Source organism: Eucalyptus grandis, chromosome 5 (genome assembly GCF_016545825.1).
Source record: "Eucalyptus grandis isolate ANBG69807.140 chromosome 5, ASM1654582v1, whole genome shotgun sequence".
NCBI classification, from domain to species: Eukaryota; Viridiplantae; Streptophyta; class Magnoliopsida; order Myrtales; family Myrtaceae; genus Eucalyptus; species Eucalyptus grandis.
In genome coordinates, this window is record NC_052616.1 from 24,486,920 (window position 1) to 24,504,828 (window position 17,909).

General features: G+C 36.5%; 1 long non-coding RNA gene and 1 pseudogene across 1 annotated transcript; one reads left to right on the forward strand and one right to left on the reverse strand.

The window, feature by feature from the left end:
* The first annotated feature begins 3,146 nt into the window (after window positions 1–3,146).
* Window positions 3,147–8,918, forward strand: LOC120293763 (annotated as a pseudogene).
* A 7,666-nt stretch (window positions 8,919–16,584) lies between these two features.
* LOC104444593 lies at window positions 16,585–17,909 on the reverse strand. The gene is made up of 3 exons (XR_005550877.1): window positions 17,807–17,909; window positions 17,601–17,772; window positions 16,585–17,013 (listed from the first exon to the last, which is right to left on the reverse strand). It is a non-coding gene; the product is annotated as an uncharacterized LOC104444593 (long non-coding RNA).

A 17,909-nucleotide genomic window follows, 5' to 3' on the forward strand; every position in this document is an offset into this window, starting at 1 on the left:
TACAAGTTTCACAAGGTTAGAGATTGTAAAGCCTAAATATGTGAGTGAAAAACCTAACTATTAAGAGCAATGGACTAATTCAACATTACAATTGGGGGAGAAAGGGAAAAAATGACGGAAGAAACTTAATCCTCCATCTAAGGCAAATTGGACTGAAGGAAAAGAAAAATGAATGAAGTTAATCTTTCGTTTTAGTCAAATTTGAATAACATTTAAGATAAAAAAAAAAAAAAAAAAAAAATCAATCATTCAAGGGCACTAAATCAATTTTGGCTGATTTTGAAGTGAAAGCAAGGTAAAACTTTTGATTAGGAAAAAATTTTCCCAATAAGATCATCAAATCTAATGTCGGACTTCGAATGATATTGAAAATAATAAAAGAAAAAAGCTTAGTAATTTTCCATGGTATAAATAACAATGATATTTTTCATTTCAAGTAACTTAATTATATTAAATCAAAGTACTGCTATCAACAATAAATTTATCTTATATCGTTCCAATCAATAATAAATAAGATTGTGGATTCAAATATACTTTTCATAGCAATCGTAGGTGAAAGGGATAGAAAATAGTAGAAATCCTTGAACAATTGCACAACATTGAAGGTTCTTGAATTTTCATACTCAATTTCAGATCCTTAAATTATATATCTTCTTATTTGAGTTAATCATTCGATTAAAAAAAATGGAAATACTAATATGGGACTCTTACATTAACTCTACGTAAGAGTGGATTTGGGACAAATTAGTGGCTACGTGTATTTTTCTTTGACGTAATTGAATAAAATATTTAAAAAATGAAAATAAATAAATAAAACCAATCTGGAGGCGAGATAACTAGGTAAAAGGGGCTGTGGGGGCCTGTCGAAGCATCGATTGAAGGGTGCGAGCTCCTTCTCCCATTACTGCCCCAGCCTTTCTATGTTTTTTCTTTTTTCCATTTTTTTTATTTCTAATATTCTTTTGCTTTTAACATTTTATATTTTGAATCTTTTATTTTTAATGCCACTTAAGATATCCATCAGCATTTATCATTAATATTTCCGCTCATAATTTTGATGGGAGGACCAATATGAAAAAAAAAGGAAAATTCTAAATAAGGGCCTCAAATACTTTAATTTTCTCAAATAAGAAATTAAATGGATCTTATTTCAAATAAATATATAAAATAATCAATCGCTCCAGTAAGAGCTTAAAGAAAAACTCGTTCCAAATAAAGAACCCAAAAGTGGTCATATCAATTTCAAAATACTAATTTTTAGATCGAAGGGCATTTTTGTCTTTTAACTTATTTTTTATTGTTTTTTTTTCTTTTCCCCTTTCCTTACGGCCATGGCAAAGGTCTGCCAAACTAAGACAAGGGCAACCTTCCGTTAGCATCGAGCAAGGCACCCTGGCATTGTGGGTGGCTACCCCAACGCCGAAAGGCGACCTCGCTTAGGCGGGGAAAAATAGGTGAGGGCAACCTTCACTGGCGTGAGCGAAGGTGGCCTTGCCTAACGTCAATGGACGGGGAGGAAAGAGGACAAAAAGAAATAAAGAGAAGAAAAGGAAAGAAAAATAAAAAAAAGGAAAAAAAAATCAAAAATTAATAAAATATTATTATAATTTTTTTATCAAAATACCCTTCCTCTAATGGCTGAATACTATGATTGACCAAAGATCTTTATTTAAGATGATTTGGCCATTTCATGTTCTTTTGTAAGATGATTTGACAACCTTTTGAGATAAGATCAATTTTAGACATTTATTTGAGAAAATAAGTGTATTTCAAATTTTATTTAAAATTTTTCCAAAAAATTATATAATTTAAGCATCTAATTGCGAAAAAAATGGAAATATGCCGAAGCATTTGAGTCAAGACTCGACACAGAAAATCAGAGGAGACAACGGGACCATGTCTCTGTCCGCCCTTCCCAGGTCATGCTTGTTCCCTCCAGCTACTGCAGTTGCAAGCAGAGATGCTCTGCATTCTCGCCATCTCCTAGTAAGGTCCAATCATCTCTCTCTCTCTCTCTCTCTCTGCTATCTCTCTTCAGTTTCTTTTGTATTGCTAGAACCGTTTCTCACTTGAACTCTATGACAATCGTTACATCTCTCGGCTAATCATGGGTATTTGTCTGTCTTGAACTGATATACAAGTTCACGTGCCTCTTCCATGCGTTGTTGACTCTAAAAGATTGATTAATCTTGCTTACAGTGTTTTGCGATTGATGGGCAATGGTCATTTTTCTTTGATAGTAAATTATTATTTTCTTCCGATCTTCCGGTTATGAATTTTCGAAGTGAAGGTTTGGTTACTGAGATTTTCTGCGTCTTTCCCTTTGACTCTTTAACCACTCGTGTGTCTTTGAGAAACACAAAAGATCACTGCAAAGCCGGCTGATGGTCTTGGGTTCAGATTTCTAACTGGGCACCCTCCAGACATGATTCTTTGACAATTTGACATGTTAGATGTGTGCTAGTTACATGTATGAGAGAAGTTCGAAGGGTTTGAGGATGAATATAACGAGTGAATCCTGTGTTAGGAAGTGAGATTGTGTCTATGGGAAGGATCCTTCTTGCTAAAACGGCTTTCATTAGTAATTTTGCACCATGTTCCAATTTAAATTACCGCTTTGCAGTGCGGCAATGTTCAGTCAGTACTTCGATCAGAGAAATTACCATTTTCCCCTATCTTTCTTTCCTTCCTTTGGTACGCACTTGATCTCCTGTTTGAATCTGAGGATGAAAATACCACATGATAATGCCTTGACTTAATTGTAGAATGATAGGAGCAACTAATGTTGTCCTTCTGATTTCTTCTTCAGCTTTCGATAAGAATGGCTCGTTTCCTCAATCCAAGAGGTCTCTGAATCTGGTGCTTTTGTCAGAACCCCTTCCGCATTCCATAATTTTATTTCTGGGGATCCAGATTCTCCTTTCCCTGCTGAATCTGGAAGATACCATCTTTATGTGTCATTTGCTTGTCCCTGGGCATGCAGGTGCCTTTGCATACTTGAAGATTAAAGGACTTAACAAGATCATTGGCCATACGGTAAAGGGCATGGTAAAACTTTTTTATTTATCTCATGCTATTGTTACTTGATCTGTTTTTAGTTATTTATTTCATGTCAGGTAGTCAAATCAAGTGGGGAAGAACAAAAGATGGTGACACACATATCGGATGGGTTTCCTGCTTCCAATGCTGATGAACCTGGAGCAGAGCCTGACCCTATAATTGGAGCAGGAAGTGTGAGAGAACTTATGAGACTGCAAGTCCGATCTACTCTGGAAAGTATTCAGTTCCTGTAGGTGACATTTCTGTGAAGTGTTGTTCTATTTCCATTAGTGCTCCATGTGTTTTAAGCTTGCAAGTAGCCAATGCTCACAACATATGTATTGCACATTATCATAGGTTCTATGGGATAAGGAGCTGAAGACAATTGTCAACAATGAGAGCTCAGAGATCATTCGGATGCTTAATTCTGAGTTCAATGGTTTAGCTGAGAATCCCAATCTTGACCTTTATCCTCCTCACTTGCAAGCCCAGATAGAGGAAGCTAATGGATGGATATACGACTGCATAAACAATGGTGTTTATAAAGTGTGGGTTTGCTAAGCAGCAGGCACCTTACGAAGAGGTACCATCTTCACTACTGTGAATTGACACTAATGTCATATGTAAAAAATGGCAACTCATATGCTGTTAAATTGTTCTCATTACAGTGGTAGAACATCCTCTTGTTTGACATAGACAACATATAGACTAGCAAATGATGTAGTGGACAAACTTCCCTCCTCTTCTGATAACATCCATAGGAATATCATATATGTTCTGTGACAGAGTGCTAATGTGGAAATGAATGAGGTGAAAAACAACTTGCTGAAGGTAATTAGATGGCTACTGGGAAAATGTTATAAATGGTAGTAAACGTTGCATCAGAAAATGGTTTCATCCTGTGATTCCTATCTGCCTAATTGATGAATGGAGTCGCAGATGTTCTGTTCAATTGTTTTGGGAGCAAACAAGGCTACCCCTTCTACCCCATACTTTTTTTACTCTAGTTATGGATGTATTGAGAAAATGCCATGCTAATACAGATAGGCTACAAAGATTGGTTTTCCGAACGGATTTGTGTATCTAATTATTCCATGTTACAGTGATCTTATAAACTTTTGCTGATAACCAAATGACCCTATGCACCTGAGACATCATCAATGTGTTGTATAGATCAGTTTTTCCTTCTTAGAGGCATATTTGGGGCTTAAAGTCAACCTGCTGAAGATGGACTTATCTCTCTAAGGGACCACATGGATGATCAGATTCTTAATGCTTAAATGATCGAGCACCAAGGGTACTAACCTATAAACAATCTCTTGCGAAAAGAGGGATTCTAGCACCTCTTGAGCATTGAAAAGGTCTTGGGTAGTACAACAACCAAACGAAAAGTTCAAGTAAAAACCAAACATCCTAATCATTACAAAATTTGACCCCAAAAAATTATTACAAAAGAAACATCATTCGAGGATCTGCCAGAGTTTTTGTGCAGATTTTTTGTGAATATAATTTTTCTTCTTTTTTTCCAAGACAGGTAAACCTCCTCAAATAATTCATTCTGATGGAAAATTGATTCGAATTCAGTGAAATTGATTCCTTGGGTCTTTACCATCTCTTAACTTGATGCACTTCCTTTCTTGGACTTTTGGATCTTTTTCCTTGTAATTTTGTTTTCTAACCAAAAGATAATATATCTCAAGAGCACAATCTTAAACCAAGTCCTATATATGGGCTGCACCTCCCTGGAGCACTCTTGTCAGGTTTACTTTTTATTTTTATTTTTTGTTAAAAAAGTAGAAAACATTCTAGTTGATTCCATTCTATTCTTGCAGGCTGTGGAGAATTTATACAAAGCTCTGGACAAATGTGAACAAATACTTAGCAATCAGCGCTTTTTATTTGTGGCAATTCTATTAACCGAGACGGATATCCGGTTGTTCGTCACACTCATAAGATTTGATGAGGTATGATTGATTCTCCATTGCACTATTTTTTTGATTTACTAACGCATACAATACAGTACTTTCAGTATTGAACCATAAAGATCAGAACTTTCAGAGTGCACCTATGAATCGTTTGGTTTGGATCGGAAACATTTTTTTTTTTTGGTGAAAGTAAGAATAATATTGAGCTTTAACCAAACTATGGATCGGGAAACATTTAGATTTTCTATTGACAAAAAAACTAACCCTTACTCTTGAAGATATTATTGAAACACAAGATGGAAAATTAAAGTCAAAATTAACCTGTGTCTAAGATTTGGTCGTGCTAGACACTTAGAGGAAACCTTTCTATGGCAAGCAGAACAGTTCCCTTACCTAAAAATTTTGCTGTTTCTGTTGGTCAAGTTGACATGAGGCTTTGGACTATGTGGTGTTACAGTCAATGAACTAGTATTATATAAAAGAAAGAAGATATGCAGAAGTCACTGGTCATGTTAGATGTATAGAGAAAACCTTTCTATTTTGACAGAACAGTTTCCTTACCTGGGAATCTGTTGCTTTTTCTTCTGTTGGTCAAGTTGACATGAGGCTTTGGACTATGTGGTTTTATAGTCAATGAACTAGTACTTAATAAAGTAAGTACATATGCGGAAGTCACTGTGGCAAAGTTTAGGTGATTTAACCATGTCTCTTGAGGTATTTGATTCTTGATGTCTGTGAGAGCTATGAGCATGCTTTCTGTAATAATTCTATTATTTAATAAGGCAGGCTTAATTTTATCTCTCTTTGCTGTTGAAGTGTGCTTGTGTTGGTTTTTCATGCCACAGAGACAAGCGCCTTTTCTTTCTTGTAGCTGTAAACTGTACCACTCTTATTGATATTGGAACGAGGAAGGAACGGAATCAATTCTACCACTAATAGACTTCCCATCATATATATATATATATAGAGAGAGAGAGAGAGAGGAAGGAAAGGAGGGATCACCTATTAGGATGAGTGTAACTATCTATCTGACTAGGGAAAAAGGGTTGGCCACCTGCAGCATTCCTATGGGTTTTAAGAAATTGCCCCCCGGAGGGGGAGGGAACCCCAACATAGCCGGCCATGGTATAAATGGTCTCTATGGTGATTCAGGACTTTTGCAAAGACGTAGTTGTATGGTAAAATCGGACCTAACAGCGAAAATTTGTTATTGGCGGAGAAGATAATGGAGAGAAACCTGATGGAGAGACATTACAAGTCTTCATACAGACTTCTGCCCAAAGTAGATGTTATTGATAGAGCTCACCATCGGGAAAGTGCAGCTACTTTTTATAACTTATCATTTAGATTCAATTGTGTCTCTTTTCCTTCTCTTCCAAATAAAGATAAGGGCATTGTTTTTCTTTTTCTTTTTTTTTCTTTTCCTTTTTACGGAAAATACAGGTTTCATTTTAACCGCCCATAAATGGCTAATTGTGCATGAAAAAGGATCGCTGTTTTGTACATCAGAATTTTGAAGACCTCAAACATATACATTTGCGCTAGAAAGCAATTCCTAGTTGGCTGTCCTGTCTTTACTCTGCTGGACAACCAGCATCATGGTGAGAAACATCAACCGTTTTCTTTCTTCCATTGTCAATGCTAGATGTCCCTGCAAGGTGGGGGTGAGTTCAGTATGCATGGGTAGTTCAGGTAAAAGGCTTGAACTAACCTTCAAAGTACAAGTCACAAGGTTTTTGACATCTGTTAGAAATGGAGTTGCCCTAGACTTTGGCTCCCCGGTTCCAGAGTAGAACCTTTTTTAACTTGTTTGCAGCCCTTTACAGAATTAGATACTGCTTTGATTTTATTTTATTTTTATTAGGGTGGGAAAATGGAACTTTAATTATCTGCAGGCATCTTTGCTGTGGATAAATGCTTGAACCACAACTGTTGGCCCCACTTCTAAACTTTACATGCGATATTGCTATCAATTGTGCTAAAAGATGTTTGTTGTATAGAGAAGACAAGACATGGAAATAAGGAGATGCCAGCTTAAACCTAAAAAAATGAAAGGATGTAGTTAATTATCTGTCTTTTTTTAGTCGTTGTCATGTAATAACAAGTCAAAGTGAAAACCCTCAGTCTTGGCAAAAACGAGACTCTGGGTTTTATATTCATCAGAGCTGGGCAAAAACTTTCACTTTAACCTATCTTATGCGAAGTGGTTCTGGATGTATGGGAATCAGGAATCAACCTGTTAAGGCCTGGAGTCAAATTTCAGGGTGAATTGCAATGATTTTCCCATTGAATGTGTTAATGTGTTTTATTTTTTTCATTATTTTGCAGCATCAAAATCATAAATCCATCTCTTCTGGAAACATATAACAATCGTTTAGTCATTAATTCATCTTTCTCTTTCGTTGCCAGCTACCTACAATCCCTTTTCTGTAATTCTCCTGTAATGTTAGTTGCCATCCTTAGGACTTCCAAGGAAGGAAGAAATATACTTTGGTACAGATGTATGGACTCTACAGTTTGAGGTATAAAGAAATATACTATGTATTCTTAGGATAAACCGGAAACAACTTTGGACTAGTAATGAAGTGTAGAGATCCTGTAGTCTCCTAAGATGGGGCTGTCCAACAAAAATTGGTGGAGGGTTCAGACAGATCCGCATATGAAAAGAGAAGAATGAGAGAAAAGAAAACCAAGAACTCTCATTTTGAATTGTCCATTCTGACCAGACCTTAGTTTGCAAGAGAGCTCTGTAAGCAGGGCAATGCCATGGAGCAGCAAGAACATGAAAAGCCATTTGCAAGGTCAATGCTAAGATAACCATTCTATATGTTCAAAGACATTCTAGTTAACATTATTATACACAAATGAATTGTCTGCTATAACCAGAAATATAACCATGCAATTATCTACCTTTTTGATAGTACATTCTCAAAATCATTGATTACTTCCTAGAGATTTACATGTTTGAAGATTGCCAATGGTCAAAATGCTCTACCGATTGCTTTCAAAATACCAACCGAAACCCTCCAGATGGAATGTTTAGGCAAATACTGTCCTAACTCTGCTTTATTAGTTGGAGTCATTAACTCTATACAGAATCATAATACCAGTTCAGCACCATATTCAAGGGTAAGCTTGTCTATAGTGTTTGGCTTTGAGCTGCATATCTGAGTCTTGATGTATGCTTTTACATGTTCCTGTGGATACATATGTTCTGAGTAATGTCTCTGTTAGGAGCATACCTGTTGCTATATAATTCAATTATTGGAAAATTTAATCACATGCATATAGATTTAAGTGGGTCTAGGCGGGATCTACTAGTCAAGGTCTCTTGCATTTGATTTATTTTCAGAGAAATGTTTTTGATATACATCTATTTTCCGAAAAGGAACTCTAACATGTATCCGCTCACTCCCTCGCATTACACCAGTATGAACATAGTGCTTCTTTGTTCCTGACACTGTGTACTATTGAAAAGTTGGAGCAAAGCCCACAACATGAGAAAGATCATTCAACTTATTACATGATATCTCTCGTGCTGCTCTGATTTACTCATTCATCACACATGTTTCTTAAAGTTTGAACTTCAACAGGTCTATGCAGTTCTTTTCAAGTGTAACAGGAAACTTATACGGGAGTATCCAAATTTGTTCAACTACACAAAGGACATCTTTCAAATCCCAGGCATGAGTAGCACCATCAACATGGATCACATCAAGCTCAACTATTACGGAAGCCACCCTTCGATGGATCCACTGGGTATTATCCCTATTGGCCCCAATATTGATTATTTTTCTTCATGACAGAGGAAGGTTCACACTATCAAAACAATAACATCTAAGGAAATTCAAGGTTTCGAGGTTCTGTTCCCATGTGTTTTGAAGAAACAAACAAGAGATAACCGTATTCTCACAGTTGCCTTAATATAGTCAGCACCAGTTATCCTTGATCTCCTATTTATCTGTCACTGGATTTCGCTCAGAAAGTTTTTATGTTGCTTCTTCGCGGTTTCTGTGATCTCCCTAAGATCTAGACAAATGCCTGTTCTTCCCTCATGTACTCATTTGGGACATGCATTTATAAGGTGTTACTAGATCTACGTGGTATAGAGAACCCTCTTGATTGTCTTTTATTATTCTCTTTGCACTGTACCGTTTCCTAGCTACATTCGGCAAATATCTGTGCAGCAATTTTGCATAAACAGCATCAAGAAGAGTTTATGCCCAACAGTTACTTCAGCATGAGTTGAGCCGCATGAGATCCATTGGATCCAAGTCAAAGTTATCAAAACCGGACCAGCCGTTTCGAACGGCATGGTCCAGTTTTTCTCAATCACCCAGTGAGCAGTTGAATTGGATCGACACCAGCTTTGACCCCTTTTTGACCTAACTTTTTACTTTAATGAGAAATTGAGACAGCTAGGGATGGACCCCTCATCTCTATTGAAGTAACAAATTAAATAGCAAGAAGTCAGCATGGATAGGAGCGTGAAACGTAGCAGAGAAAAAAAGGAAGAAGACACTCAATTTTTTTTTCACGCCAAAAACACTATAGAATTAGAAAGGAAGAAAAACTCTGTGCCACAGTGCCTAATTCTCTTTACTATTAGTATTTGTATCAAGTTTCGAATTCCAATTACAAGAAAGATTGCCCCAATATATAGTAGAAGCCCTAGGACATCCAAAGTGTTCTTTTATCTTTGCTTTAACGATAGTTTTCTCTATCAAACTCAACAGCTCCATCAATCTTCCACTTGGAGGTTGATCTTCAAAATAGCAATAGTCTCCCCATAATCTTTCACATGTCTTGTAACCCAAATTATCGCAGTGCAATGGCCTCATCATCACTAATCAAGGAGGTCAAATTCAAAGCAATGCACAGCCTTAGTTTCTCGATGGGACAGCCTTGGTTAATATATTTGCTAGATTTTCTAAACCAAAAAATCTTTTTCAATGATAATGTCTAATCATCTATCAGTGAATGACTATGATAATAATTCAAACAAAATGTGTTTTGTTCTTGAATGAAATACAGGATTCTTTACTAGACAAATAACAATTTGATTGTCAATGAGAAGAACATCGATGTCCATCACCTTATCTATTTCCTTTGGAAAATTCTTCAATCAAATTATCTTTCGTACTTTGATTTAGTGGTTGAGAGGGGACACACTTGAAGTTTAGACATCCAATTGACTGTAGTGCCACGTAAGGTAAATCATAACTCGACGTGCTCTTTCTTTGTTCATGTCACAACCAAATCGACATCAACAAAGCCTTGCAAAGTGACATTGTTTTTCATAAAACAAAGTGTCATACCTAAAGTGTCTCTTAGGTATCTTAACAGCCATAGCTTCACGATACTTTATTCCTAGACCAGCCATATATTTGTTCACGAGTCTCATTGCCCGAGCTATGTTTAGACTGGTACACACGATAGCATGCATCAGACTACAAACAACTGACGATAAAGCATTGTAGTCAAGTACACTTGCTTCTCATCTATCTTTGATGATTACCTCTTTCAGAGCTTGAAGTGACTTCCTAAGATAGTTCTTTAGGCTTTGCATTTTGAACTCTAACTCTGTCCAACACCTTCTCAATTTACCTTTAAGAAAAACTTAAGAGGTCATTGGATTTATCTCGCATGCTCCTCATCCCAAGAGTCTGATTTGTTACTCTCAAGTCCTTCATTACAAACACCTTTGACAATGTGTGTTGACTTTTAACATGCAAGAACCTGCATTGAGCATATTATCCATATACAAAAGCAGAACTATATATCAATCATTAAATTTATCGAATATCACATTTAGTAAACCCGTTAGTAGTCAACTCACATCTACAAAGAAAATCTTCATATAGTCAATTATTTTATTTTCTAAAAAAACTTTCAGTGCTAACTCACTTTGTAACTCATGTTACCATTAGGTTCTTTTGTTTGCCATGTACACCCATTTATTTTGTAATACCTTCATTCCATCTGGTAACTAAGCGAAACTCAAATTTATTCTTCTTGAGTGAATTCAATTCATATTGCATTGCCAACTCTCACTTAACAGAATCTTTAACTTGCACTACTTTTGAAAAAATTTATAGTGCGCCAACATCAATCAACAGTAAATAATGCAGTGATGAAAAATACCTCTATATAGGTTTAGAAGTTTTGGCCAGATCTCATTAACACAAGTTCGGGTGTAGGTATATATAATCAAGATAGACATGGAGAATCAGGGAAATATACTAAATATCATTAAAATATATCTAAATATCTCTAGCAATGGTTATAATGTAGAATCATCTACATAATCAGCATGGAGATGATACAATTAGCAAAGCATCCACAAGCTAATCATTTGGAGATTTTTTCTTGGTTTTTTTTTTATCCAATTTCCAGATAGATCAAATCGTTAGCTTTATCTTTAACTTCTATAAAGATTATAACAGGAGATATCTCTTTTATTTTTAATATACCAAGCATCAATGAAATCATTATACTTCATTGGCTCAGTATTTTATTTTATTTTTTTTGGTAAAGGTACGAATTATATTGATTTTGCCAAAGAATACAAGGAGGATAACCGGCACCAGACAGGACAAGCACTCAGGAAGACAGTCGTCAAAGAGAGTGTAAGGGTGCCATCGATCCCAAGGAAAGAAAGAACTACCAAAAAGAACAAGACAAGAAAGAAAAGACTAACAAACAAACACTAGAAAGAACTCCATTAATCAAAGATAGATGGATGTAGATCCTAGCTCCGTAGTAGCCTTCTATTCTTGTGGTTGTCCGAACACTTAAAGGTCAACGCCTTATCTTTAATAGCCTTTTGAAGGTGCATCTTCATCGCCGGGATAAAGGGGGCCTGATTGCGAAATAACATATTATTGCGCTCTTTCCAAATAATATAACAAAGAGCGCCATAAAGCTGAAGCGAGGCATAGATTCAAAGAAACTATCATCTGCAAACATCCTGGTTGCCCATGCAAGATTATCCATCCAAGGCTTGTTTCGCCAATATAGGTTGAATTTGGCCGCCCAAAAGGAAACGAGATTACTTGAAACTCGACAGGCAAAAAATAAGTGGTTCACAGAATTTGGTCTACATAAACAGAAGGGGCAATTAGCATTTGCAATTCTAGCGTAGGAGATAAGTAAGACCTGAGTAGGCATTGGCTCAGCATTTTATTTATCTTCAATCTTATGCAAATAAAAAGCATCCACCGAAGTGGTGCGCTCATGTCGACATACATACGTGTAAGCCAAAATATCAGTGAGTTTGTCTCACTTTTGAATTTTCGATGAAAACACCTACATAAGTATGGTGAGGCTACAGCAATTGAACTTTTTAAAAGTTTTGCTAAGGTAATACCTATCTGTAATTACCATGATTCGAGGAAGTTCTTCACAAATCATGGCGTTTATCACATTTTATAATCTTCCTTGTCCAAATGACAATCTAGTTGCAATAAAAGAATAATCGGGCATGCTTGTAAAGTGTGCTTGAAAATTTGTTCATATGTACCGTTAAATTATTAAAAGAATTACTGACTATATCGACTCGGCGGTTCGATTGAGTGTCTTGTGAACTGAAACAAGACTTATTTTCTGCCCAGTCCGGTGTAAGATGTTAAACTAATCGATCTAGTGTTTATGCTTCATCAAGTGAGCATGTCACATGTTTTGAGCAAGAAATATACGTTTTTCTGTTTTTTTATCTTTTTCTTCGTGCATGCCATCGAAAAGCTTGTGTTTTAATTTTTTTACAATGAGCAAATGCCTACTACTTCCTACAAGAGACTCCTATCTATTGCCTACTACAATGGGTATAAATTAACATATTTGATCTTATCTTATCTTATCTTTTAATCATAAATTATATTATCTCTGTACTTGTGAAATCGTTTTCATGCTCCATAACACACTGAGAACGTAAATTATGTCCATCGTAATTATGTCCTAAACAACAGTTCCGATCATACATCGAGTCGTGCTCAAATATTAATTTAGTAACATTCGATAATATATTCTTGTGATGGATCAACGTCCACCAAAGATAGTCCGCTCGTGCATTTATTAAATCGCTCGCCCATTAGGCTTAATAAAAGCATGGTTGTATTTCATCGTCAATGATGTTAAAGAATGAACAAGTTACATCAAACGATGATTAGTTGTTCACATAAAATAAGAACCCCACAGCATATCCCCAGCGCATCTTTTGCTAATTTAGCTGCTTGAGCAACTTTTGGTACCGCCATTATGATCAATTGGAATCAATGAGGGAGACAATAAAAAGTATTCAGCACATATGAATCGAAATTTCTCCGCCGATTCATTCGAGTCAAGCTTCTCAATCTGTCATTATACCTTGATAAGTAGAAAGAATTACAATCCCTCCCACGCTTAAAATTTCTAGGAATTCCTTGATATTCGAATACAGTTGTTATTCAATTGAAATTTACGCTTATTCAAGGTAGAGCGCACTTAGGTATTATCCATCCACTCGGCTCATATGATGCTTGACAGATCATTCTATACTTCGCCTCGAATTTGTTCAATCCGAAGATTATGAAAGAAGAGGATTTACATCTCCTAACCCTTTCTTTGTAAATGTGAAATAAGTCGTAGCTCGCAAATCAATAACTTGCCGACAAATCTCAATGCAATAAAGGTGCGAGACGAACTCCATCCATTATCATGCAAAATTGCACGTATCACTAACTTCACGGACGATGCGTTCTGAGAAACAGTTTCCAATCCAATGGGAGCTACTTCCTTACTTTTTAAAAACGAATAGCACTAAGATAAGTTTAGGAAAATCGGCTTAATTGATTAAATTAACCTTCTTCTTTCATAATGCTAAGGCGCGAGCCTGAAATAGTTTAAGTTCAGACTTTTGGCTAGTGCAAGCGATTTGACCCAGAGCGATTAGCATACAATTTGTAGGGATTTGAACATGTGGCCCTGATTGAATGACATTCATTGTCACCTCCCTTAAAAAAACAACTTGGAACCTTAGCCACCTGACAGCCACAATCGAGACTTAATTGGAAACCAATTTGTTGCCACTTTTAAATGTCAAAGCAATCTATTCTCAACTTTATCAACCGAAAAGCCATTTATTAGGGAAGAACATAGAACACTTTTCCCAATTAGGTAAATTCATCGGTACATTAATAAGACCAAGCTATAATAGTGTTCATTTTACTAACACTCGACATTGCTTTACCTAGATAATGTTCATATCACAATGCCCCCATTCATTAGAAACCTCGTGCCTTGACGTAATTGCTACAAACTTCTTGTTGCTGTCTCGTTGATGAAAAAATGCTCTCCAAAAGGCCAGCATGATTAGACCAAAGAGGCAACGATGGTCGTCGGAAATACCAACGCTGTCCGCATTTGACTCGTGATCGAGGAATCACCTGTTCACCTTTCTAATCTCCTGACAAATCAATAGTAGACTGCGAAATTTTCCAAGATGTGGGGGAGTAATCCCACTACAATCCCTTCTGAAAACGACTGCTAATGATTTAATCGCTGAGAAGGATCAGAGATAACGAGGAGCAACTAATCAAACATGACAAGCTCGTATATACCATTGATTGTGATGGGATGGTTGTGTGGAAAAAGAAAATTTTTGCACTTACCGATTCCTTACCACTAAGCCGTTTTAATATTTTATTGTTAATGGTAAACTAAGATTAAAAGAACTTCGTGACTCCGATTTTACGAAACATTTGTTTTTCAAACTGAACTCCTTTTTTGGCTTCTCTAAAATGAAACTTGAGTTCTTGTGGTTCATCATTTTTTAATTACTTTGGAGACTTACCTAAACTAGATCACTTGATATTTTTTAGTGCTAAATTACATTAATTTTACATAGTCTTATCAGCCGATTTATTTGTAACTAGATGGACCTAAACCATATTGATAATGTAGGCACAGAGGGGGATACCATTCTCAAGTTATAATGATTTTAAGAAAAGAGCGACCGAAAAATGACGCTTAAACTTATGGAATCTAGCTGTTGATTTGAAAAGGGAGTCATTCCATTGTGCCACAAATGTGATGATTTCACATATTGAACTTTGATCAGATACTGAAAATCATATGGCAACAAATATCTAGTGAGATATGCACACTAAGGGTGGGTAGATTCCAAACCAAAACCTGGAACGTAACCTATTAAGATCAGTTTTTAATTTTCAGAATCAAGAGCTGAGCCCATTAATGGAACCAGCCTAAAATACCGGCCAGTTCTTTATTTATTTACATTCTATTTCATTTCATTATATAGCCAAGATATACAGCGGTTGCTACGATCATATATGATCAAGAATACTCAAATCGAGTATATATAGCAAATCTCAGTAAAGTTATGGAAACAACCACAGAAGAATACCAGCTTATCTATTCCACGACTGAATCCGTAAGAAGAAGAAACATTTCGGACAAGATAGTTGGTGAACAGAAGAGAAATTAAAAGATAACACCCCTTCACAATCTGTCAACCCAAGCTAAATATTTTTACACTACATAAAGAAAGGTTTGTCCCATCCAGACATTGATTTTCAACATGACAGTTGAAAAATGCTTGTTTGTTGCCAATAACTAGCAATGGAAGAGAAAACGGCCATTATAAAGGTTTTCATTATTCAACAAAAGCGGTTAGGTCCTCGTTCAAATCCAATTCAACCTGGTTCTGCCTTGGTAGAATAGACGGTTTAGAGCCTTAGCTGAGAACCAATTGCCAATTTTGGAATCGGAAATCGAACTAGTCCTTGGGTAAACTGGCCTTGAATCGATTCGATAAGGATGGTTTGAGCTGATTCTCAAGTTGAACTGGCTCGGCAACAAACCCCTGATTGCACACACCTTATCATAGTAGCCCTCTTGCAAGAATATGATAACTTTTCCCCAAACTATGAAACAACTCGATGTTTTCAGAGTTTGATTATCTATCCAACCAAATCAAGAGTCCCATTGTTAAATGGAACGAAATTCTTTTTTCACTTCCCAAAATGATGACAATTTCACACATCAAGGTTGAGTTGAGTGACTAGAAATGGAAAAAAGTTTACCTACCCACAGTGCATGTGAGTCCAACTCAAATGTACTATCAAATGAGGTATGCCCCACATGAGACCCACATAATCTCGGTGGATATGAGCTAGGCCAATATAATTTGGATACACTCAATACTTGCTCATAGAAATAAGTTTGAAATCACTTAAAAAATCCCTCAATAAAGAGAACTTTTTGTTTTAACTTTTATGACTCACGGGATATTCAAGAAGAGAGCCAAATCATTTATCTCCTTTGGCATTGTGATGGTGTGCTAGTAGGAGACACACTAACGAATGGTACAATGTGGTGTAGTGTAGTGTGTGTGTGGTGTAGTGTAGTGTGTGTGTGTACCTATTTTCAACCACGAGAAAGCTGCGACAAGGCAAATAATATATTCACAAGCATGCATTTGCTTTGCCTTTCTTGTGTCTGGTGATTTTGTTTTACATGTCGATTCCCCAGTACACACACCCCAAGACAGACAAAAAACAATTGACACTACAAGACCGAGAGAGAGAGAGAGAGAGAGAATATGCCGTGTTCATGTGTGATATCTGGAGATGTGTGAATTAGGTATTATTTACATGGGGAAAAGGGAAAAGAACACAAACAAAGCATTGACTTTGATTGGCGTATCCGCACATGTATTGTCAATTTCTCATACCGTATGTGGCCTTCCATGTCCCCTAGTTTTTGTTTTTGTTTTCTTTTCAATTATGTGGACAGGAGAATTTTCTTTTTGGATATTTTGGATTGTATGACCGAGATCATCCAATACCATCAAATTCAAATGAACCCAAGAAAATGAGGCATATTGGTCAATGATAAAAGAATGTCATCACTATCATTGGCTAAAAATATAGTGAATTTTAGGGGGAAATAACAGAGAATTACCTGGGCTAAGAAGTATTGGGGGAGACAAGCCATTGAACAAGGAGTCCCCTTTTTGTTGGTGAATGAGTGATTGAAGCTGCAAGATGACCTGATATGTCGCCCTTTAATTGCATCTTAATGTAGCTAATTTTGGGACAGGTTTCTTGACCTAGTTTGCTAGGTAAAAGTATGTTTGTGTGAGTAAAAATTGAAACCCTTGAAACTTGAAGAACACACAGGATGGGCATTCTAACGTATTTTCGAAAAAACCAAAATATGCAAGCTTGGGAGTATGTAAACCCATTTAAGATGCGACATGATTGCATCGCGAGACCTCGGATGCGATCTGTGCATCCTTTGCTTGATTCAACCTAAGTTAAATCTTTTTACACCAAGTTAGCCATACCTTTGTTCTATGCATAATAGACTATAGTCAATCAAGTTCACTTGATCGAATCAAAATGAATCGGTATGATTCTCAACTCTAACCGATCCTAAAAGCAAGGATTCGTGCAACGTCTCTGGATCGACCAAAAAAAAATCATTTTCAAAAATAACATGAATTCAAACTATCCATCTATAGATAAGCTTAGAAATCCAGACTTTGCAAGTATATATTCAGATGGAAAGACTAAATTGAAAGAGAGGAAAGGGGGAACAAAACGAGAAACAGGTTTTAAATTATGAGTTAATTACCAGATCATGCTGGCAGCTTCAACCTCTCAAACCAACACACATGTATGCCCACGAGACCAGTCCCCAGAAAGACCAAACCCAGAAATGAGGAATCGAAGGAGTGATGAAGCGTCTTAGCTCTTTGCTGGAAAGCCTTTAAAAAGAAACCTTCCCGCAGAGAGAGAGAGAGAGACTTATGATACCTAAGGATCGACAAAAGAAGGCACGAGAGAGAGAGAGAGAGAGAGAGAGAGAGAGAGAGAGAGAGATTTATGATACCTAAGGATTGACAAAAGAAGGCACGAGGCGTGCATGTCTTTGGTTGGAAAC